This window comes from Cryptotermes secundus, unplaced genomic scaffold, assembly GCF_002891405.2.
Source record: "Cryptotermes secundus unplaced genomic scaffold, Csec_1.0 scaffold1894, whole genome shotgun sequence".
NCBI classification, from domain to species: Eukaryota; Metazoa; Arthropoda; class Insecta; order Blattodea; family Kalotermitidae; genus Cryptotermes; species Cryptotermes secundus.
In genome coordinates this window covers 298,034-322,772 of record NW_019718027.1, presented here as the reverse complement: position 1 = coordinate 322,772, position 24,739 = coordinate 298,034, and the positions used below count along the sequence as shown (strand labels likewise).

The window sequence follows — 24,739 nt, the reverse complement described above, 5'->3', positions numbered from 1 at the left end:
GGGGAAAAATTCAGTTGCAAAAAAAAATCACACAGTTCTTCCTCAAATGACCATAGGTTTAGATCATGTGAAAGCCTGTCCTTTCCTCGAGACATTGTCATATTATGCTCAGTACTATTGACAGAAATACTGTTGATTAACAAAGAGCTGATCTTTTCAGCTATAGCAGTTTTAAATATGCCTGTCAGATGTAATTGGCTCATGGCATGCAAAAGATTAAATTCCAATAACACCACTTTTTAGGAGGTGTTTGTTCATAAATTAATCACAATATATAATTATATATTACACCAATTATAATTGGTGTAATTATGTGTAACTAGTAATATTAAAAAAGAACTATAAATTTGGCCTCAGTACTCCCTGGACACTAGATATAATGATTATACCACAATGACTTGCTTCTAGAACTAAATTATGGTAATTCCTTCACACAAAATGTAATAATCATATGTGTATGCCATGAGTCAGTAGCCAGTCCCTTGATGTACATGTCACAAAGGTGAGGCAATGAGTAGGAGAGATGCACTCAACCCCTTACCCACCATAATGTTGTTCTGTCTGTTACTCTGTTTCTAGACCTGACCATTCTCAGCAGAATGTCCACTGGGTTTAGTTGAATCCACTGAGATAAGAATTGTGGGTTGTTTGTATGGGTTAGAGCCGATAGTTATAGTGCATTTGCACTGAAAGCTGTGAGACGAATTTCAACCACTGGAAGCTCAAATCAGACTTTGCAGAAACTTCTCAAGAACAACTCACTGAAGGAGTTCTAAGCAAAACAGTATCCACGTTTCTATGATTTTCAGTGGCTGTTTTACCACAAACATGTGAGGCAGTACCCATATGCTTAGCTCCAGTGGTTCAGTATCATCATCAAACCAAAAACCGAAGAAGACGTTTGCTAGGCTGCCATATTGTTGTTATATATATATATATAAAGACGTAACATAAGGTCCATATGTTGCCAAAATCTATTATCACCTATCACTTAGGACCCTAAAATAAGTGTCACTAGTGTCCATCCCATCTCATAAGTTCATGCATCTGCTATGTTGTTACAGGAAATTAAAAAGTATGGCACTGGGTTGTCCTCTAATGGTGTAATGTTCAAAGAAAGCAGACAGTATGTTTTTATTAACATCTGTAAATCCTATTTGAAACATGTATTGATGTCTTATATACTTAGCAAGTTGCAAGATACAAATTATTTGTGCATCTGTGTATTGTACTGCTTGTACTGTTGATGTTTTTCAACATTAAATTTGTGTATACAGTGAACGCATCTATGCCAAGACAGCAAGGTATGCTAAACTACAAAGTTTTTGTAAATATAAATGTCTGCTCTAAATTGTAGTATGTCTTCCCACCCTTTTGTTTTAGTTGTGACTTAATCTTTTGACTGCCAAGCTCTGCCCTAGAACTACATGCCAGATACACGATGGTACTTGATGGTAAATGAATTTTCACAGAAAACCCCACAGTGCTTATCTCATATGATCTTCAGCAACTAGAGAAGTAGATCTTTTGAGAGCCTGTTCTTTCCTCTAAATATCAGTATGTCACACTTGATATCACTTGTAGACAGAAGTAAACGACAAAAAGGTGTCTACTGTTCCGGGGTCATGATATTTAATAATTTACCACAAAATCTTAAGAACATGGCAAATGATGTTAATAAGTTTAAACTTGCCTTTAAAAAATTCTCCATATTGGCTCCTTTTACTCATTGTGGGAATATCTAGATTGGAGAATAATGGAAAACCTTGCTTCTTATAAATAACTTATAATCTGCTCTCTGCATTCACAAGCCATTCACCTGCTCTGAAGATGGAGGCGATATGTTCCTCCGAAACGTTGACCAAAACGAATAATACACAGCGCCAAAACCCAGAAGATGACTTTCTCCTTAACTTATAATCTGATTGCTGATCTGATACAGTTTTTTGCGTGGTTGATGTAATCTTTTGTCTTGATTTTTATGCAGGTTTTTTGTTTTGATGAGCATGATTGATAAGTATTGTTTACCTGTGTAATTGCCTGTATAGGTTTTTACTGATAGTATTACGATATGCATGCATCAATGCATTTTGATTTCAGGGAAAATAAAAGAAAGAAAGAAAGAAAGAAAGAAGTTAACAATTAGCTCATCTCTTTGACTATAGCAGTTTTAGTGCAAGAACCTAGAGCCAGTCTATTTGATGTGTGATATGTATGTAGAGTGTTATATTTTAACCTCAAAATCTTCTAGCAAGCCATCATAACTCTTTGAATGTGGAACTTAGTTCTGAGATGGTGGAAACCAAACGTTTCTGTATGGAGCTGTATCTTGCAGTGCTTTGTTACTCTGCTGAGTAAAATATAAAGTTATGTGATGTGTGTTTCAGGTATAACAATCTGGGAGGAGTAACCAGGGACTGTGTTGCAGTTTTCCATATTGTAACAGGATTTGGATGTGGGTGTTGGTATTCGATGATTGCACAGTATGAAATTATGAATAAAGATGCTATATGATTATGTATATGTATTGTAGAATATTAAATAAATTAACTGTATGTAAAGTATATTACAAACTTACATTTTATTACTTTTGTCTTCCCCTTCACAAATCTTCAGTTGCTGGACATGTACCCTTCATCTACTTAGATGTTTTATGTATGTTTATAAAATTAATAATATCTTATGCACATACTCTATTTGTCAATCTTTGTGTTCATCCATCTCTTGCTCCTAACTTCTGAAATCTCTGCTACATTTTGTGACAGTTGATATGAAAGATGCTGTGCTAGGATAGCTCAGTCAGTATAGCAACATGTGCTATGGGCTGGATGGCTGAGGAATTGAGGTTCTATCCTGACAGATGCAAGATATTATTCTCTTCTCTTCTTTTGGTGTTGTGACCTGTAATGGTATGAATGCAGTGACAACAGTTGGCCTAACCATGCTCATTTCTCTTACCTGTTATGCAGTGCTCCTTCTAACCCATGTTACTCTAGCCTGATGATGTGCAGTAATCTACCTCTTCAATACATTTATTATGGCAGTTTCATTTTACCTACATTTATAACTGTTATACAGTATTGCTGCACACACACTTGCCAGTGTTGTTTGAATTTGTGAGTGTGTTCAGAGTTAAAATTACATGTAAACTTGGTTGTGGTTCATCATTTATTGTCACCTTCAACGGAGTCCAACAACATCTGCTTTAGTTTGCAGTCATAGATGCATGCTGACATAAAAGCATGACCACTGAGAGCAGCTGAAATTATAACTGAGTGCTATTAATAATAATGACAGTTATTTCATGATGTAAACAATGTTTTGTGGAAATAATGAATTAAAAATGAGCTCACTTTTATAGTTCATGCTTGCCATAGCTCAGGTGGTTAGTTACAGGATTTTCACTGCAGTGACTGGTCAAGTTATGTGGATATTTGCAGTTTTTTGGGTTATTCGTTGCTAATTATCCATGCTACTGGAGGCATTGTAGTCATCAGTTCTACCCTACAGTGTACTTACATTATGATTCAGATTCTCATGGAAGTGATTGTGAAGAGTATCACATGGGCTGTAACAGCATATAGTTGGGGAGAGTGCGACATTTTATAGAAACATATTGCCTCCATCTTCAGTTCAAAGCGTAAGTCAAGCCCAATTTTCCACCTGCTTTTGCTGTTCTCTTGTTTGGCTGTCTTCATCCCTGAAAGATTGAGATGATATTTTCCTCTGAAATATTGGGCTGTCTCTGAACTACACAGTATTTTAACCAAGAATACCCTGCTCTTCATCCTGGTACAAGACTATTGTCACAAACTTATAGAACTATAAACTATAAACATCACTTCCTAGGTCCATACAGCCCCTAGGGAGTTTGGACTGCTGTGCAGTGAGTGGTGTAGTGACCTATAACTTCCTAGGGGCTGTATGGACGCCAGAAGTGATGTGTGGGGAGGTAGTGATGGCAGCTGGGGCAACTATTCGGTGGCTGGACAGAGATGGGGAAAACTCATGAGCTCGGGATTAAGACGCGGACATTTGGCAATGCTCTAGAACAGTGTGTTCTACTGTGAAAGGGGAGATACTGAGCCATGCTTACTGCTCATGGCTCGTTTCAGCGGCCTCTTTCCTACCCCCCATCCCTTACCCTTACCCTTCCTTCAGCATCCTAGAGTTCTAGAATGTTCCAGTCCATCACGTGATCTCACTTCCCTCCAGCTGTTTCTGCCTGTTTAGTCTAGCGAAGAAAAGTAGGATGGGAGCACTCGGTTACAAGCAGTCTGTGAAAGAGGTAGCGGAATTCTGTTGAGTTTTGGGCTGGTTAAAATTCCATTTTGGTTTCTCCTTCTGGCTGCGGAGGGCTAGTGTCCCCCTTGGTTTTGAGACAGGTGCGTTGAGCGTCTAGGGATTTTCTTCGAGTGTTATTTTACTTGCTTGGTATTTTGTATTGCCCCATGTATTTTTTCCTTGCTGGCTGTTTTTGACTTTTTCTAACACAGTGTGCGTGTATTCCTTCTGAGAATTTTGTTGTATGTAATATCAGTTTTTGGAGTGTTGTGAGTAGAGTCTGTATTTTGATTGTTCATCTTTTATTTATTATGTTATATTAAATATAGTTATTAATTGCTACTTGGACGCCCCATTCAGTCTCGGGGAAGGAGGCATTGAGAAAGTACGTATGAACCAGGAACTGAAGTGATGTCGTCCCCTTTCTAAAGAAATCTGTAAGATGGGAGGAGCCGCTCGCACTTGTAATAGAAACTTAGAACAAGCTAAAGTACTGAAGTATTTATACACTGTGAACTCTAAGGCTAGCTCAGTATCGTCTAACTTGTAGTAGCATTTGAAATAACCAAGAAGTCAGTTGGTCTGTTAAAGTGAGTCAAAGGACAGACAGTCTTGGCAGAGGTAAGAATATGTGTGTTGACAGGCGGTTCGTTGCCTTTATCACTTCTCCAAAATGCAGGTTCTAGTTTGTTTTAAACTGTAGTCTGTAGGCATTTTTGGTGACCATTGGAAATTTTTCTCTTCTTGATGTCTGTAGCAGTTTAGGCTCCTTCCTGCTCATTGGCTAGTATGGGTATTTTCTACAAGGGTTTAAGTTAAGAATGCACTGAGCATAACTTTCATGTTGTGTGTACATCTTCATGAGACACTGCTTAGTCATAGGATCAGTTATGCTGCCATCTTTTCATAAATGTCTTCTCATCAGCCCCCTTGAAGCATTTTTTTGAGCACAGTTCCGTGCCAAAGAAGAATATTTAAGACTGATTTCAGAGCCTATGAACAGCTTCTGCAGAGGCATTGGAAATCTTATTATCTTAAGTAATTCTGTATCTTATTCAGAATTTCTAAGAGCATCCAGGCTTTGATTTGTGTTGCTATGCATACAAGATATTCTTAGCTACATTGTCAGTTTTGAAGTATTTTTTTTTAATAGTATTCAGTTCTTCACCTTCGATATTTGACCTCCTGCAGACAAATCTACCCATCTGAACCACAACATGATGACCCCCAAAATGAATGAGACAACCACTCGTTTATCACAGGACAGGATATACAGCTGAAATATAACAACAGTAATTGCTTTACGGTTTTAACATACCAATAGTTTTATTACGTTTACAGTAATTATATTTATTTCTTTTAGGACCAGGAAAAAGTGATTCTGAATAATTAATACTTAATTCAATCCATATAACACTTATGTAATGTTTCTTTTAATTGCTGTAAAAACTTCCTGAAGATGGTCTAAAATGGATTGAATCATGTTGATGAATTAGAAGCATGTGATTAATGAAAATTCAGTAAAATTGATAGACTTTGGTTGTATTCTATTTTGATTTCACAATTATGTCTCATATCTTTATCATGGCACTGTACTGCTGGAGCAAGCTGTACTGTACATTGGGCTTTAAGGGGTCAGTGTTATGTGTAAATTAGGTCTCTGGTGTATGCCATTATTCACCTGCAGCACCAGGAAACTTGCACACCACAAATGCTGGCAGACGTGAAACGGTTTAACCAGTTACAGCATGAAAGAGTATAAAAACAGAATTTTCTTAGAGTGGGCGCTGAAGTAATTATCTTCTAATTTTATAGGTGATGATTCTGTTTTGTCTGACTGACTTCTGACAATTTATAGTTTCATTAAGCAACTATTTTTTTATGTATGAAGTTACTGGCCTGATGATGAGCAGTCAGATCCCATTGCTATTGCCTTGGACCTCAGAACAGCCCTTTTAAGACATTTCTTCTGTTTCTGGTGGAATTATTAATTTGTCAACGTGGTTAATAATAAATGTATAAGAAGGTAAGGTTGTCATTTGCATTAGAGGCTTTCAAAAATATTTCTTTCCTTTAAAACCAAATCCAGATATAACTGGTAAAATACTTTATTGAAAGCTGAAAATAGAAACTTTTGTGTTGTAGCCAGCAAAGGGAAACCCCTGATATCTGCAACCCATGAAAACTAAATGGCTTCTCTTGAGATGTGTATATACAGTGAACACCTTGTACTGTGTTCTGACACTAGATAAGGTACTTTTAAGTGCCTATGAAATATATTTTCAAGAAAAAGTTTGTGATTACATGAGGCAGATTGAACAACTTTGGAAAAGATTCCTGTGACATGCTTTTGTGATGATGTTGATAAACACATAACAGACAAACAGTATTCTCACTGTGGAAGCCTGAGTTCAGTCCCAGGGCAGTTCATGTGAGATATATGGGGAACAGAATGGCACTGAGCCAGGTTTTTCTCCTTGTACTTCAGGTTCACCCTACCAATTATCATTTTACTATTTCTCCATTCTCTCATCTGTTATCTGGGGCTCTTATGATGGATCAATTTGTAGCCTCAATGACAAAGGACTCTTTCTCACACACAAGTACAAAAGGAATTAAGGTAAAGGTAAATTTGTTCCTGTGCTTAATTGGTTAAGCACTATTCCATGAAGACGTATAGGGGAGTTGAAGTATAACTCCACCTTGGTACTAAATGTAGGTGAGTGGTTAGCTTTATGCCCTGACCACTCTACGCCTGCGGAGATCACCTCTGGTAGCTATTGAAGAGGATGCTGTGGGGCCCCAGTGTCAGTCTAGATGCTAGAGAAGAATCTTACCATACCAAGAAGTGAACCCAGACCATCCAGCCCATAGCCCATCACTTTACCAATTGAGGTATCCCGACTCCACAAAAGGAATTAACAATAGGAATATTTTGGGCATACAGATATCTGTTGACAACTGAGAATTGATTCTGTATGCTGTAGCAGGGAACCAGAACACTTCATCTTACTACATTAGGCATGGTTAAAGACGAATAGCTTTAAACTAGCCAGGCCCAGGAGAAGTCTGAGCTAGCAGTTATAGATCCATTCATTCAATGCGGTACATGTCACCTGCCAGTTCTTGATAATAGCACTAACCGAGCTTGTACAGAATATGGCAACCACATGCAATCTCCAGCAAGAATTGTGCTGATGTTCGCAGGCAGATGTACATGTACAAACTCACTGCATGTCTGTATGTAAAATGAGTTTATGTTATGCAATTGGCAGTGGAAAATTGTCTAAGTACTCATCACTGCAATTACAAAGGAACAGCATCACAGCCTGTGACAAACAAGATGTTAACTGAATGCATAGTTTCTGAGTGCCAAATGTTTGTATGGAACCAATGGAACAAAATGTATGGAGTTGTGTACATGCAATTTCTAAAAAGATTATTTCCCTTCTCAGAGAAGGGTTTGTTTTCCCAGAAAATTAAAAACATAAAGGTTAAGTTATCCCTGTGCTTAAATAATTAAGCACTACATCATGAAGACGTATGGGGTGAGTGGAAGTGTAGATCCACGTTTTCTTGACCTCTGCACTAGTTTGAGGTGGGTGGTCAGTTTCACGCCCCGTCCGATTTACCCCCGGGGAAAGGGCACCTGGTACCCATTGGATGGGAGGTTTGGTGAACACCAGAGCCGGTCTGGATGACAGGGAAGTGAAAATTCTTGCCCCCACTAGGACTCGAACTTTGATTCCTTGGTAGTCCAGCCCATAGCCAGTCTCTATACTGACTGCGCTGTCGCAGCTCCCAGTTAAAAACATGACATTAATTTAAAAGCACTATCTTCTGGGGTGCAGTGCTATGTAGTCTGGTTGAGGTTCACTGAAATTTCAGAGGAACATGCTACTAGGGTTGAAGATTCAACCGAGCAAGTAGTCTTCATAAAGCTGGCCACTAGGTAACACTGGTGAACTTGTACCCAGAAGATAGTTACCACTGTTATAACCTTAAATCCAATATAACATTAATTGTCTTCATTTTTATTCAGACAGTCAATTGTCGTATTTAGCTTTAATGATAAATTTTAAATATCTGAGTTATCCATTAAATGGGTTTAGATATGTAGGTTAGAGGCTGAAGTACCATAAGACATGGTCCAACAGTCATTGTGCTCAAGGAGAAGTATTTTTGATTGTTAAGTTTGATGTTTGGTTACAGTATTTTATTGCCTTTGAATTTAAATTTCTTGGGCTTGCTACTGACTTCTAGTTAAAAACTCTCCAATGGGAAGACTTAACCCAGTGTCTGCACATCCTTCTACTAGTCTTAGAGTCTGAACTGCTACTTGTAATTATTTGGATGGCAGGTAGTCAGTCGAATCATTAATGCTTGCATAGTAAGATGACATTCCCACCACTTTCACTTCAGTCTTGCATCCTTATTGCAGGAACTGGCTGTTTCAAATGCAAGTACTTTAGTATGTTTTTTTTTTAAGATTTACATTCCTGAAGATATCTTAAAAATTATTGTCTCCTTGTTTCAGATAATACCAGAATAAACAATCAGTATCGTATAGGAGTTCACAAGACTGTTTTCTTACTTTGACATTTCATATTTTCTCAAATTTTGTGTCAGTATGACTGGATCAAAGAGATCCATTGACACATATCAAAGACTACCACAAGATTTGTAAGTTTTTAACAAGTAGGAGGGATGAAACACCCATTATTAATTGTGCTGATAAAGATTTGACAGTTAAAGTATGATCAGTTCCTTCCCTCAGAGTGGTTGGACATGAATTTTACTTTCTCATGTGCGTAATATATGTGTGAAAGTACTGTGATATTGAAAAAAAGAAGTGGCTTTTGGTTTGCCATCTGTCTCTCTGTATGGATATATTGACGTGCACCTTGCTAAGCACCTTAAGGGTCTGAAAAATTTCATTCGTATTCAGTATCCAAGAATTTATTCATCCTACTTCAATGTCTGGTTATTGGACATTCCAGCACAATAAATGGGTGCCCTTCAGATGGGCCCAAAAACAAAATTGCCATCTTCTTGAAAACAGCTATAATGATTTTGATTAAATTGCAGTAGTTTGTGGGGACCATCTCCCTAAATAAACTACATAGGTGGTATCTTCAGGAAAATAATTGATATGCACTTTAGAGGCCTAAACACAAAATTGTCAATTCTATTTAAACTGGCTTCACAAGTCAGTTTTCATTCTTGATCAGTATCTGGTAACCAGGTCACGGTAGCCGAACGGTCTAAGGCGTGCACTGTCTTCGCTCGCTCGGAAGCCGGGATCGTGGTTTCCAATCCCACTCAGGGCATGGATGTTTGTGTGCGTTTTTCTGTGTTTGTCTACAGGTAGAGGCCTTGCGACGAGCTGATCGCTCGCCCAAGGAGTCCTACCATATGTGTAAGATCTAGTAAACCGAAGTGAAACGGAGAGTTTCATGGAGGTAGGCCTAGGCCCAAATTGGGGCTGTAGCGCCACAGGAAAAAGGAAATCTGGTAACCAACATTGGTCTGCCAGCCAACAGTCAGTTTCATTTCCAAGGTAACATATTCAAGGCATATTGTATATCAGGAAGTATGTGGAATGCGTTTACACTGATTTTTCGAGTTCGGGATTATGGTGTGTTTAGATGTGATATGTAAGTGCATGCAGAATTTAGATTAGGAAATTCCTTGAGAAGTATCCATTTGGAAGGAAAGGGAACAGAAGAAGGATAATAGTACTATAGATCTATGGGGGAATGGGAAAAACTCTAAATACCTTATATACTCAGTCATTCATCATTTACAATTACAAAAATTCTGTAATACAGAACTGAATTAAATAATTTACATTCTTGTAGGTACTTCATACATGATCTATGAAATTAAAAGTGGCTGTTAATGGGCTATACCAGATAAAAAGTATGTATATAAGCCCTGGGATTGATTTTAATCATTCTGGAAGTTTTGTGGGCAAGTAATTTTAAAGTTTTAACCTCTTGAGTGTGCCATTAAATTGCCTATAGCAGTTTAAGTGCCTCATCTCATCATCTTAATTATCAGTTATAATTATTCTTGCCTGTTACTGATTGGAAATTTCAGAAAGCACTTAATTTGGCAGTACAAACATCTGTGATTGACAGTACCAAGAACAGTCAGTCTGACTTGGTATGCATCATGGGTACTCATAAGTGGCCATTATGGTATAGATGATTGAACAAGTGGCAGTGTATAAAGTCTGTATTTGTTATATCTGATGTGTATTTCTTTATGTAATTTGTCATAACATAACCTGCTCATTGACAGGATTAGTGTTAGCAGTATTTATGAGTACTTGTGCATCTGTATAGCCATCAATCTCCTTTACTGAGTAAGGTTAGTTCTTTAATATTACATTGATAACCTCAATTATATGACATGTCACTTTATTTGGATGCTGATTCATGGTTCCAGTACATGTTATCAGATTATATGTTGCTTTCATAACAGATTAATTTTTAAAATTAAAACAACTGGCATTCATACCCTTGAAGTTTTTGTATTTATCCAGCAACAGAGCAGTTGTCCTTTTTTAGCATGCTTCATTATTCTTAATTTTCCATGTATGTGACTATGGAATATAAGGCTTCCTAGACAAATTTCAAAGGTGGACTCATCAGTTGAACTAAGTTAAGTGACTGGCTAGTTAGGGGCTGAATGGCCAGGATTTGACTGACAACAGGTACAGGGATTATTCTATTTGCCACCATGTGTGGGGGACCTATGTGACTTAGTGACCCTTTGATACAGTTGATGCCAAATGCTTTTTCCCCATGGGCTACAACAGCCAGAGATGAAGCTGTCCATTCACATCCACATAATGCTGAAATTAAGAATGTGTGGGAGTGTTACTTCCACTCCTTGATATGCCTTCTTAGTGTGGTGCTTAAGCACAGGGACAACTGTATCTTTGTTGAGATGGACTGCAAATGTATCAGTCAAACCAGATGCATGCTGATTCAGTGTTATTTCTGTGACAAGCGCTGTGAGTAATAGAACTTGAAACTTTGGACTGCATATTTGAACCTTTATACCTGCACCCACAAGAATTCAGTTACATCTTGTTTATGCTTTCAAGTGCCTAACATAAATTAAACTACACCAGCCTAACCTGTCAACACATGTGATTTCATGGCAAAGATTTGAAATTGTCTTCTCTTGCATTGATGTTTCCACTTTTATTTGGGCCAGTGTGAGAGCTCTTAACTGTACTAGTACAACTGCCTTACATACTCTGCCACAGAACACTATAATTATATCAAAACATAATGCAAGCAGAAACAGAAACATAACTGGTCATCATATTATGTTTGTATGATTTTTTTGATAAGTAAGGAGTATATCTTTTTTAAAACAGTTTACGGAGAAGTCAAATAAAATGTTACAGCTGCTGAAAGTAAATTTATGTGACAAGTGGTGAGATACGCTTGACTGGATTATGAAAAGAAATGAAGATTTATTAAGAGAATTACAAACAGAACCCATGTTTTTCAAAATTTCAAAATATGAAACCAGTTGAATTCAACAGAATGCAAAGAAAGGGGCTTCTGAAATGATTANCCTCCTCCTCCTCCTCCTCCTCCTCCTCCTCCTCTCATCATCAACATCACAACAATCATCATCATTGTCATCGTTATTGTGGAGCTAACACATGCTACAAGGAAGTAAGTCCTTCTTGAGAAGTTAGTAGTCACTCAGGTACTGTCAAATTCCCAGAATTGTATGGAACCTGAGGGTTCATTGTTGTGCCTACAAGAGCCCACTACTGGCCTTCACTTCCTCATTATTTCAGGTAAAGGTAAAGTTGTCCTTGTGCTTAAGTAATTAAGCACTAACCCATGAAAGCGTTTGGGGGAGTGGATGTATAGATTCACATTTTCTTGACCTCAGCATTAACTGGAGGTGAGTTGTGAGCTTCAAGCTCCGGCTGCTCTATCCCTGGTACCCATCGGATAGGAGGTTGGGTGACCCCAGAGCCGGTCTCGACTCATAATTTAAGATCCATTTTAATATTTTTCTCTCCCCTTTTCCTAGTTCTTCCTATGAAAACTTTGCATGTCTGTCATTGATGTTACGTTCCTGTCCATCCCATCATCTTTGATCTGATCATCCTAATAATATTTGGCAAGGAGTAAAAATGATAAAGATCTTCATTATGCAGATTACCCCAGCCTCCAGTTCTTTGGGCCCAAGAGACCAACTTGCATACCCATACAAACCACAGGCAAAATTATAGTTTATGTATTTTAAGAGAGGAAGGCAGGAAGACAAAATATTTGGAATGGAATGATAACAAGTATTCCCTAGATTCAATCTGATCTTAATGCTTCATTAATTTAATTTTGATTTATTAATATTATTTCAAAATATTGAATTTTGCCACATTTCTGTAAAATCTGTTAGCTTTACATGATTTTGTTCTGCATTCTTGTAATGAAACATCAACATATACTTATTTTTCTCTGTGTTACTTTTACACCAACTTTCTTGCTAGTTTCTGTTACAGCTTCTGTGTTTTCTTTATGGTAATTTTGTTAACCCACAAGCAAATTAACATCATCAGCCTTGACTAGAAGCTAATGTGCTTCATTACATTTCAGTGCTACCTGGTTTTCTTGGATCTGCTTATGACATATTCTAAAGCAAAGTTAAAATCAGTGGTGATAAAACATCTTGTATGAGACCAATCTAAATAGGAAATGTATCAGACAAATGTTTACCTATACAGGATTAATTATAGGTTTCATGTAAACACATTATAATTAGCCTAACTAGCTGCATGGGCATACCACACTCAATGAGAATATTGTGCAATACTTCCCCTTAACTGAGTCATAGGCTTTCTTGAAGTCTATGAATAGCTGATGTACTGCCTCATTGTACTCCCATTTCTTCTCCAACATCTGACAAATGTAAAAAATCTGATCTGTAGTTGACCTGTTACATTGAAACCCACATTGATGATCCCCAGTAATTTTATTAACATACAGGCTTAACCTTGAGAGTAATGACAGACACAATTTTGTGTGAACTTTGTAATAATGGTAGGTAAAGTCCCTGAGCTAAACTAATTAAACATTATTCCATGAAGGCATGTGGGGGAGTGGCACTAGTTGGAGGTGAGTGAACAGCTTCATGCCCTGGCTGCTTTACCCCCAGGGAAAGTGCCCCCGGTACCCTTTACTTAGGAAGTTGGGTGAACCCCAGAACTGGTCTGGACGAGATAGAGAAGTGAAAATACTTGACCCTACTGGGGCTCGAACTCCAATCCCTCTGACATCCAGCCCATAGCCAGTCGCTATACTGACTGAGCTTTGTAATAAGGGTATGCTGTGATAATTACTAAAATCAATTTTACCATATATCTTGTAAATAGTCACTAATACACTCCATCTACTGTCGAGAAACTTCAAGGGTCCAGTGCACAAAGGAAGCAGTTCCACTTCAGTAAGCTGTTGGATGACAGCAAGGAACATTTTAAAATTTCAAATGAAGTTAAAACCACACCACAGCATGTCCCCATTTTATCTTTAACAGTGCAACTAATCTCTAGAACTAGTTCATTCCTTCACCAGAACATTACAGTTAAATTATTTCTATTGCCTGTAATTGATAAAATCCCAAAGTACCATATGAAAATTTTGTTAGATTTCAGTGCCAAAGTAAGTAGGGAAGATATTTTCAAACCAACGACTGGAAATGAGAGTTTGCACGAAATTAATAATGAAATGGAGTTAGAGTAGTAAACTTTGCCACATCCAAAAATCTTACTGACAAAAGTACAATGTTCCCACATAGTAATATTCATAAATGCACTTGGACATTCCTGATGGGAAGACACTCAAATTGACCATATTTTGATAGATAAGAGCCAGCATTTAAGTATACTTGATGTCTGATGATTCAGGGCAGCAGATTATGATAGTGACCACTGCCTGGTGGTGGTAAAAGTTAGGGAAAGACTGGCAGTGAGCAAACAAACAACGCACAGAGTTCATGTGGAGAGGTTCTATTTTAAGAAATTAAGTGAGGTAGAGTGTAAGGAGCAGTATTGTGTTGAAATTTCAAACATGTTCTCACCTTTGGAAAACTTAGGCACTGAGGTGCATGTTAATAAAGCTTGGGAAACTATTAGAGAGAATATCAAAATTTCTGTCAAAGAGAGTCTAGGTCATTATGAACCGAAGAAGCACACGCCATGGTTCGATGAAGGATTCTCAAAATTATTAGACCAAAGGACACAAGCCAAATTGCAGTGGTTACAGGATCAAAGTGAAATAAATTGGGATAATCTGAACAATATAAGACGTGAAACCAGCAGACATTTCAGGAATAAAAACGGGAATATCTGAAAGATAAAATTGATGAGCTTGCAATGAGCAGTGAGAAAATGAGCATTAGAGACCTGTATAAAGGAATAAATGACTTTAAGAAGGGTTACCAACCTAGAAGTAACTTAGTGGAGGATGAGAATGGTCATCTGCTTGCAGATTCCCACAGTATTTTGAATAAGTGGAAGATCTACTTTTAGTTATTGAATGTACATAGGGTCAGTGATATTGGGCAGTAGAAATACATACAGCTGAGCCGTTAGTACTTGATTATGGACCTTTTGAGGTTGAAATTGCTATAAACCGAATGGGTCTGTCCTTGCAACATCTCTTACGGACTGCAGATGAAAGAGAAAATATGTGTTGTATACAGCCACATAGCTTTCACTTTATTGACGCAAACTGACATCCTAGGTTTGTTACTTGTATGGATATATAGAAAATATAGGAAATGAATGAATGAATTAGGCAGTGTAATTCAGAATTGAGATAGGTTATAAATATATCAGAAGATTTTAAAAGCAACTTTTTCTCTTTCCATGTGGATAATACCAAGGCATTAATATTTAATGTTTGAGGTTATGTTGTGGAGACTTTCAAGTGATTTAACCATAGCAAACATCTTCTCCAGTTTCTAGTTTTAAATCTACCTGGTGTGATTTATTTTAAGTTATTAACCGAAGCATGTTCTTTTTAATAGTGCTTAAATATTGCATAGTTCTGTTAACAAAGTTCATAGTAAGAACCAGCACTGTACTTGAGACAGGTCAGGTCCCAAGAATATTTTTCAGTACTGGGTGCCAGGTCTCTTAAAGACAGTATGATGTCAAACTGAAAAGTGGTTAATAAAAACTAATAAGAACTGTGTTTTAGGACACATGTTGTTTCCTTTAAAAAGAGATGATTATGCTCAAATAATAGAATAGTATTTCACAAAAATACTTGAAATAAATATTTTAGAAATATTTTATTAAAAGTTTTACATGTCACGAAATTATTAGATCCTATGGCTTGTTTAATTTCCAACGTTTCTTTTGAGACAGATGCATCAGCTTCTGAAGCGTGAGTATTTTGTTCAACTCTGTGTTTAAAAGTGTAAGGCCATTGTTAAGTAACAGAACAGCCTCACATAATGAGTCATGCTTTTTTTCTTTCAATATAGAACAACATGCCTGACCACCCTGACACTTATGTTTGAGACTGCACCCCTGATAAAAAGAAACAGGGCAGTTGTGAGATAGGAGGAGTAGGTTCTGTCAGTTGTTGTGTTCTCATATGTTATACTCTTGCATGTGCTTGGAGGGAAATGACAAGAAGTAATGTGAACTAGCCTCCAGCATAATGATGATGCATACTGATGAAGATTAAAGCCCAGAGTGGGTTATGGAGCACAATTCTGCAGTGAGTAGAAATTTTGATTTCTCCTGCTGACTGCTGTACCAAGAACTGGTATAACACCTAATAAAAGTGGAGTTTCTATCTGAAGGGGAAAGTACACAATAGATGGGCAAACTTGAATGGATGATACAAGAAGCCACAATCCCATTTGAAATGCCAAGCATCGTTTGTAGCCAGTTAACAATGATCTATCATACATGTATGGCAGAACATAGCCATAATATTCCTGTCCTTGTCAGTGAAGATGAGAACTGATTCCTGACAGGAGCACTAAAATTCCTTCTTCAGGTGCTCATCCACCCTCCTATTTAGAGAGTTCCAGGGCCTCTAACTCCAAGAATGTAACTAACCAGAGTGTGAAAGTGACTGCTCATTGTGATACGTTGCTGATTCTTGCTGATGAGTAAAAAATGGAGAATACATTTCTTATCATTTTCAGTTTGTCTGTTACTGAAGTTACAAATATGTGGGTCCTTACCTCTATGCTTCTGTGTGCCTTCAGGCCACAGTCAGAGGTAATCTTATCTCTGCACTTACCGTTAGCCTTACCAGTCTCAATAAAATGAGAGGAAAAACATTCTTTTAACAGCCATGTATCACAGTTAGGTGTGCTGAAGCTCCGTGCTGTAGCTGGAGAGACCTGAGTTGGTTGGTCTGCTGTCAGTCATCTATTTGTGATACAATATAAACTCTTCCATAACTTCAGGATTGCACTATGGGAAAATGCAGATAGCAGAGGCTCTAAATTAATGTATGTACATATTATATGCTCAGTATTTTGCTCTCTTATTTATCAGTCACACAGTGATGGCTGAAGTTGTAAACTGCTTTTAATATGAATATGTTGGGCCTTATGCATTGCCTAAGTACTTCTTTTAAACTGCTGTTAATCAAAACTGAATCTATGTTTTCATTTGTGATTCAATGGTGCCCAATGATTGACAACAGTTCTTTTTAATGGCCTCCCTAGATTAGATTATCCCTTGTTTGACGTCAGAAAGAGATCACGTTTCCTTAGGCTGTGACCAGTGATTCAGAAATCAGTTCTATTTCATGTGTCCCTCAGAGTAGGTCCCCTTTGTCTGTAGACAGACACAAACCCAGCTTTCTTTGGCCATAACAGCTTCCTTTAACATCTTTTATCATTCATTATTCTATAATCAACCTATCATTTGACAATAACTTGAATGATTAAAAGCATCATTCGTTATATGAAGGCTAAATAAATAGACTGAGCTTCAGAAACGTTGCATTTTAAGGAAAAATATATGAAATTGATTCAGTTCTGCATCAAAGTTATTACATGATATTAAAAGCAACTGCAATATGCAACTTCATCCATCTGAGCATGCCACAAATGCATGCATTAATTTATGAATCTGCTTCCATCTCCATCTGTTTCTTTGAAAAGAACAATCTTGAAATTAAGGATGAAGATGTCCCTGTGCTTAACTAATCAGCATGACATGAAAACTGATTGGGGAGTAGAGGAATAGCTCCATGCATTCTTAACCTTAGTATCAGATGGAGGTTAGTGGTCAGCATCATGTCCAGGAAGCTTTACAGCCAAGGAAATATCCCCCCTCCCTCACATACCATTGGTTGGAAGATGGGGCAGACCCCACATCCAGCCTGAACACTATGGCGAATAGAAAAATCCTCACCCCCTGCCAAAATTCATGAATCCATGGTTGTAGAGCCTGTATCCTAGCTGGTATACTGACTGAGCTGTCCCTTAAATTTGAGGGACTGACTGAGGCTAGTTCTTTGTAACAGATCCCAAGAGTAGGCTCCTCTTGCTTAAAAATGGATACAGATCCTGTTTCCAGAAAGAACTGTAAAACAAAATGGATATGATCAAAGTAATCAAAACAAGCATCAATGCACCTTTGTCAAAAGCATTAAGAAATTATCTGAAATTACATTTCAGTATCTGGTTGCTTGTGGGAAAGTCCTGCCAACTGGAAACAGCTGTGCAGCATATCACAGCATTTCCTTTCAAAGGGATATTTGGAAACATGAAAAAAAGAAAGAAAAAAAAAAAGGACATTCGTCTGTGTAGATTCATGCATAGTCTTGACATAAATTCTGGTCCCTTCATCACGAAATCTTTGTACTGATTACACTTCATTAGATAAAGCGTTTTCTTGTTTTATTCCCTTCATTTCAGGCAGAGTGAGTAGGACTCGTAACCCCAATTCTAAATACAACATAAGTCAATATGACTAAACAAGGGTTCCACCTGGATTTTTCTGTGTGGGGGGGACCAGCCAGAAAGTGTGTACATACTTATGTTTTTGATGTTTAAGAATAACTTTATAGATCTCTCTCGAGCTGTCTCTGTACTCAAACACAAATTTCGCCATATTTAAAAATAATTTTCATTTTTGGTGTGATTATTTGGAACATTTGCTTCTTTTGTCAATTTTGGTTTCACCCAAAGATCCAAGATGAAAGGAGGATGCCTGGGAGAACGTAGAACTTTAGTATGCTAAGCAGGCGTTGTATGTAGTGACCACTGGGCTTCAGAGGGCTGCATAAATATAAATGAGCGACGCGGAGCATTCAGGGTTCATGAGGCAAAATAGTTTAGGAAATGCGTGCATAGCCTAAAACTCCTTACAAGTTTCTTCCTATATGTTTAATTACCGCGAAAGAAACTAAATTTAGGTTTTAGTAAAATAACGGTTACAGCAACACAATAAACTATATTTTAATTATGTACTATGCACTATGCACTAATTCTATAAGCCACGGTTCCAGTACAGCAGATTGTAACAATTTTCGGTTTTAGTCAGTCAGGGCGGCCAAGTTTCTGTCTGCTACTCCCGTCTTAATTTTTCAGTTTATTTGATTAGACACACATTGTATATAAGTTTATTATTTACACACGTATATCTACAGACCTGGTGGGAGTGAGTTTCGGGTCATTATCATCAGCAACAAGATACGTATTTCGGGAAACTTCACCTGTGCTCGGAAGAGCGTTGTTGATTATGTAACTTCGGAAGCAATTCAGTGGACTATCTCGTTTTGTTTGATTATCCAAGTGACCGTAACACGTAGATCGTTTGTTGAACATAATTATATGTTTATTTTTTTTCCGTCAACTTTGATTGCAAACAATTTTTCCCCCTCGACAAATATTTAGCGAGTCACGCTCCAGATGTGCTCAGAAACGCAAGCAGATTTTCATGCAAACCGTCCGTTATTTTCCCCCGTTAACCAACACTAACTGCAATACGAACACACCAACAAATTTCTGTGCGCTTCCCAAGCGTCGTGTTTTAATTAAAATTCGTGTATCCGTCCTCGAGTTCTTCGGGCATACAGACAGAAGGACGGACCAGCAATAGGATCCCCGCACGGATGCGAACATACATTGAATTAAGAGTTACACAGTTTTGGCTGGATGTAATGTAATGGCATGAACAGAACAAGCTGCTGTAGCGGTGAGAGTTCCCTGTTCTGCAGGACACTGGCTGCTGTACAACGAAACGAACCCCAGGGCTGCAAGAGGCTGACCTTGCACCAATCCTTCCCCCCTTCACCGCACCAGTCAGCCGGCCGTTGGAACTGGTACTGCTGGACAAACGGCTCTGTGTTCGAATCCGCGCGACCGTTACGGTTGCAGCTGCTGGCAGCACGTGGTAAGGTGGGGGGTGGGGGGGGGTTGCAAATGTCTGGTTTCGCACTTTGGATTTCTAATTGCTGATTTTCATGTTCTGTATGCATCTCTCTCCATGTCCAGACTGCAGTACATATTGTCGAATGGTGGGGTGATTGATGAATGGAAGGAAGAGTGCGTGGCCTAATCGAGACACTTTCCTGGAATTTGTCTAGAGACACTGAGGAAAATCGCAAGAAGACATAGTCAGGATAGACAGTGTCCCTACCGAGATTGCTGATTATGAGTCTGCAGTGTTGCAGCTACTGAAGCGCCTTCAGAAATAGGCTCTAATTACGTTCCGAGTGTAAAAGTTTTGTTCCTTGAAACTCGCCCACACATTAGGCCTCTCATCGCCATTATCATTAGCTATCGTTATGCAGCAAGGTGTAATAGACATGAGCTGCAAAGCTCGGAGGAGTGGGCGCACGGAGTCGTCCCAGTGCGTCCATCAGTCGAGCTCACGACGCTGGAGAGATCTTAACAAAAGCGTCTCCCAGAGTGCACCACATTTCCAGCTCTGGTTCTCGTACCTACAAACATCGCTGTCTCATTGGTTATGACGTCTCTATCTTGCAGCTCGTTCCCGACCTTTCGGAGGAACGAGCTACCTCCATCTTCAGGGTAAAATTATAAGCCGAACATGGAAAGAACGTGGTCCTGAGATAGGGGATGGGGAGCGAAGGCTGAAATGCCGGTTCCGTGGAACTAGAATTGACAGTGGCACTATTTTCCATTGCTTCGCTCACAGCATTGGTCACAACCTCCACCCCTGTGTAAGACCACATTTTTATACTGTAAAAATACCGGATGCCGGTCACGGTATGCACTGTCTTCACGTGCTCGGAAGCCGGGATCGCGGTTCGAATCCCACTCAGGACATAAATGTTCAGTGTTTGTGTGTGTGCGCGCGCCTTTTTCGATCTTTATGTAGAGGCAGAGGCCTTGTGACGAGCTGATCACCCGCCTAAGGAGTCCTACCGAATGTCTAAGATCTAGTAAACCAAGTGAAACGGAGAGTTTCATGGAGGTAGGCCAAGGCCCTAATTGGGGCTGTAGCGCCAAAGGGGGGGGGGGAGCGGAGAAGATACCGGCTGTGGATTCGTTGGGAACTTTGGCACCTGTACATCAGACTACACGGCATGACAGCCCAGATGACATTAAGTTAGGTGAGGTGAGGTGAGGTGACGTGAGATGACGTGAAGTGACGTGACGGGACGTGATATGACTTCGCGTGAATTGGAGTGATTGGCGTGATTTGACGTAACTTGAGGTGACTTGACGTGCCTTGGCGTGACTTGACGTGAGTTGGCGTGACTTGACGTGAGTTGGCGTGACTTTGCGTGACTTCGCCTTACTTGGCGTGAATTGACTTGGCGAGACTTGACGTCACTTGACGTGATTTGGCGTGACTTGACGTGACTTGGCGTGTCTTGCCGTGACTTGACGTGACTTCGCGTGACTTGACCTTACTTGGCGTGAATTGACTTGAAGTCACTTGACGTGACTTGGCGTGTATTGCCGTGACTTGACGTGACTTGGCGTGATTTGACGTCACTTGATGTGACTTGAGGTGAGGCGAGGCATGACGGGGAGAGGTGAGGCGAGGCGTGACGGGGAGAGGTGAGGCGAGGCAAGGCTAGGCTAGGCTAGGTTATGTTAGGTTAGGTTAGTTTTGCGCACTAGATTTGTGCGCATCAATAAGTAACTGAACGGTACCATTGCCTGCTGTTAAGTTAGGTGAGGTGAGGTGAGTTGTGGTGAGGTGACGTGACGTGATTTGGCGTGAGTTGACGTAACTTGACGTGACTTGGCGTGAGTTGACGTGACTTGGCGTGACTTCGCCTGACTTGGCGTGACTTGGCGTGACTTGGCGTGACTTGGCGTGAGTTGACGTAACTTGACGTGACTTGGCGTGACTTCGCCTGACTTGGCGTGACTTGACGTGAGTTGACGCGACTTGACGTGATTTGGCGTGACTTGGCGTGACTTGGCGTGTCTTGACGTGACTTGGCGTGACATGGCGTCTCTTGCCGTGACTTGACTTGGCGTGACTTGGTGTGACTTGGCGTGACTTGACGTGACTTGGCGTGACTTGGCCTTACTTTGCGTGAATTGACTTCACTTGACGTGAGTTGACTTAACTCGACATGACATGGCGTTACTTCGCGTGACATGGCCTTACTTGGCGTGAATTGACTTGGCTTGACATGACTAGGCGTGACTTGACGTGACTTGGGGTGACTTGACGTAACTTGGCCTTACTAGGCGTGAATTGACTTGACGCGTCTTGGCGTGACTTGGCGTGACTTGACGTCACTGGATGAGACTTGAGGTGAGGCGAGGCGAGACCGGGAGAGGTGAGGCGAGGCGAGGCTAGGGTAGGCTATGCTAGGCTAGGTTATGTTAGGTTAGGTTAGGTTAGGTTAGGTTTGCGCAGTATACTTGTCCGCATTAATTAGTAACTGAAGGGTACCATTCCCTGCTCTTAAGTTAGGTGACGTGAGATGACGTGACGTGACTTGACGTGAATTGGCGTGATTTGACGTGACTTGGCGTGACTTCACGTGACTTTGCGTGACTTGCCCTTACTTGGCGTGAAATGACTTGAAGTGTCTTGGCGTCACTTGGCGTCACTTGGTGTGACTTGACGTGAGGCGAGGTGAGGCTAGGCTAGGCTAGGCTAGGGTAGGCCAAGGTAGGCTAGGTTATGTTAGGTTAGTGTAGGTTAGGTTAGGTTAGGTTAGGTTGGGTTGGGTTAGGTTAGGTTAGGTATGCGCAGTACACTTGTCCTCATCAATCAGTAACTGAGGGGTACCATTCCCTGTTGTTAAATTAGGTGAGGTGAGGTGAGTTGAGGTGAGGTGAAAAAAGGTGAGGTCAGCTGAGGTGACGTGGCGTGACTTGACGTGAATTGGCGTGACTTGGCTTGACTTGAAGTCACTTGACATGTCTTGACTGATTTGGCGTGACTTGACATGTCTTGTCGTGACTTGGCGTGTCTTGCCGTGACTTGACGTGACTTGGCGAGACTTGACGTGAAATGGCGTGACTTGGCCTTACTTGGAGGTAATTGACTTGACGTGTCTTGGAGTGACTTTGCGTAACTTGACGTCAGTTGACGTGACTTGACTTGACTTGGCGTTACTTGCCTTGACTTGACGTCACTTGACTTGATGTGACCTGGCGTGACATCGCGTGACTTGACGAGACTTCGCGTGACTTGACCTTACTTGGCGTGAATTGATTTGACTTGACGTGAATAGGGATGACTTGGCGTGACTTCGCGTGACATGGCCTTACTTGGCGTGAATTGACTTGATGTGACTAGGCGTGATTTGACGTGACTTGGCTTGACTTGACGTGACTTTGCGTGACTTGGCGTGAAATGACTTGACGTGTCTTGGCGTGACTTGGCTTGAAATGGCGTTACTTGGTGTGACTTGAGGTGAGGCGAGGCGAGGCTAGGCTAGGCTAGGCTAGGGTAGGCCATGGTAGGCTAGGTTATGTTAGGTTAGGTTAGGGTAGGTTAGGTTAGGTTAGGTTGGGTTGTATTAGGTTAGGTTAGGTTAAGTTAGGTTAGGTATGCGCAGTATACTTGTCCTCATCAATGAGTAACTGAGGGTACTATTCCCTGTTGTAAAATTAGGTAAGGTGAGGTGATTTGAAGTGAGGTGAAAAGAGGTGAGGTCAGCTGAGGTGACGTGACGTGAGGTGACGTGGCGTGACTTGACGTGAATTGGCGTGACTTGGCTTGACTTGAAGTCACTTGACATGACTTAACTGATTTGGCGTGACTTGACGTGTCTTGTCGTGACTTGGCGTGTCTTGCCGTGACTTGACGTGACTTGGCGAGACTTGACGTGAGATGGCGTGACTTGGCCTTACTTGGAGGTAATTGACTTGACGTGTCTTGGAGTGACTTTGCGTGACTTGACGTCAGTTGACGTGACTTGACTTGGCGTGACTTGCCTTGACTTGACGTCACTTGACTTGATGTGACCTGGCGTGACTTCGCGTGACTTGACGAGACTTCGCGTGACTTGGCCTTACTTGGCGTGAATTGACTTGACTTGACGTGAATAGGGATGACTTGACGTGATTTGGCGTGACTTCGCGTGACATGGCCTTACTTGGCGTGAATTGACTTGATGTGACTAGGCGTGATTTGACTTGACTTGGCGTGATTTGACGTGACTTGACGTGAGATGGTGTGACTTGGCCTTACTTGGAGTGAATTGACTTGACGTGTCTTGGAGTGACTTTGCGTGACTTGACGTCAGTTGACGTGACTTGGCGTGACTTGCCTTGACTTGACGTCACTTGACTTGATGTAACCTGGCGTGACTTCGTGTGACTTGACGAGACTTCGCGTGACATGGCCTTACTTGGCGTGAATTGACTTGACTTTACGTGAATAGGGGTGACTTGACGTGACTTCGCGTGACTTCGCGTGACATAGCCTTACTTGGCGTGAATTGACTTGATGTGACTAGGAGTGATTTGACGTGACTTGGCGTGACTTGACGTGAGTTGACGTGACTAGACGTGACTTGGAGTGACTTGGCCTTACTTGGCGTGAATTGACTTGACGTGTCTTGTCGTGACTTTACGTCACTTGATGTGATTTTAGGTGAGGCGAGGCGAGGCGAAGCTTGGCTAGGCTAGGGTAGGCTATGCTAGGCTAGGTTATGTTAGGTTAGGTTAGGTTGGGTTGGGTTGTTTTAGGTTAGGTTAGGTTAGGTTAGGTTAGGTTTGCGCATTATACATGTCCGCATTAATTAGTAACTGAAGGGTACCATTCCCTGCTGTTAAGTTAGGTGACGTGAGCTGAGGTGACGTGAGATTACGTGACGTGACTTGACGTGAATTGGCGTGATTTGACGTGACTTGGCGTGACTTGACGTGACTTTGCGTGACTTGGCCTTACTTGGCGTGAATTGACTTGACGTGTCTTGGCGTGACTTGGCTTGAAATGGCGTTACTTGGTGTGACTTGAGGTGAGGCAAGGCGAGGCTAG

General features: G+C 40.4%; 1 protein-coding gene and 1 long non-coding RNA gene across 13 annotated transcripts in view; both read left to right on the top strand.

The window, feature by feature from the left end:
* LOC111863799 overlaps positions 1-2,578 on the top strand; it is a 512,607-nt gene extending 510,029 nt beyond the window's left edge. For 3 of the 12 annotated variants that reach the window (XM_033750994.1, XM_033751068.1, XM_033751015.1), the window contains one exon: positions 2,388-2,576. The gene's annotated coding sequence lies outside the window, so the exon portion shown is untranslated. Of the gene's footprint in view, positions 1-2,387 lie in introns of all 12 variants that reach the window. The other 9 variants (XM_033751102.1, XM_033751085.1, XM_033751046.1 and 6 more) reach the window with 6 other exon arrangements.
* A 7,871-nt stretch (positions 2,579-10,449) lies between these two features.
* The window catches only part of LOC117282416, a 47,445-nt gene continuing 33,155 nt past the window's right edge, over positions 10,450-24,739 (top strand). The window contains exon 1 of the long non-coding RNA XR_004513154.1: positions 10,450-10,659. This is a non-coding gene — a long non-coding RNA (uncharacterized LOC117282416). The remainder of the gene's footprint in view (positions 10,660-24,739) is intronic.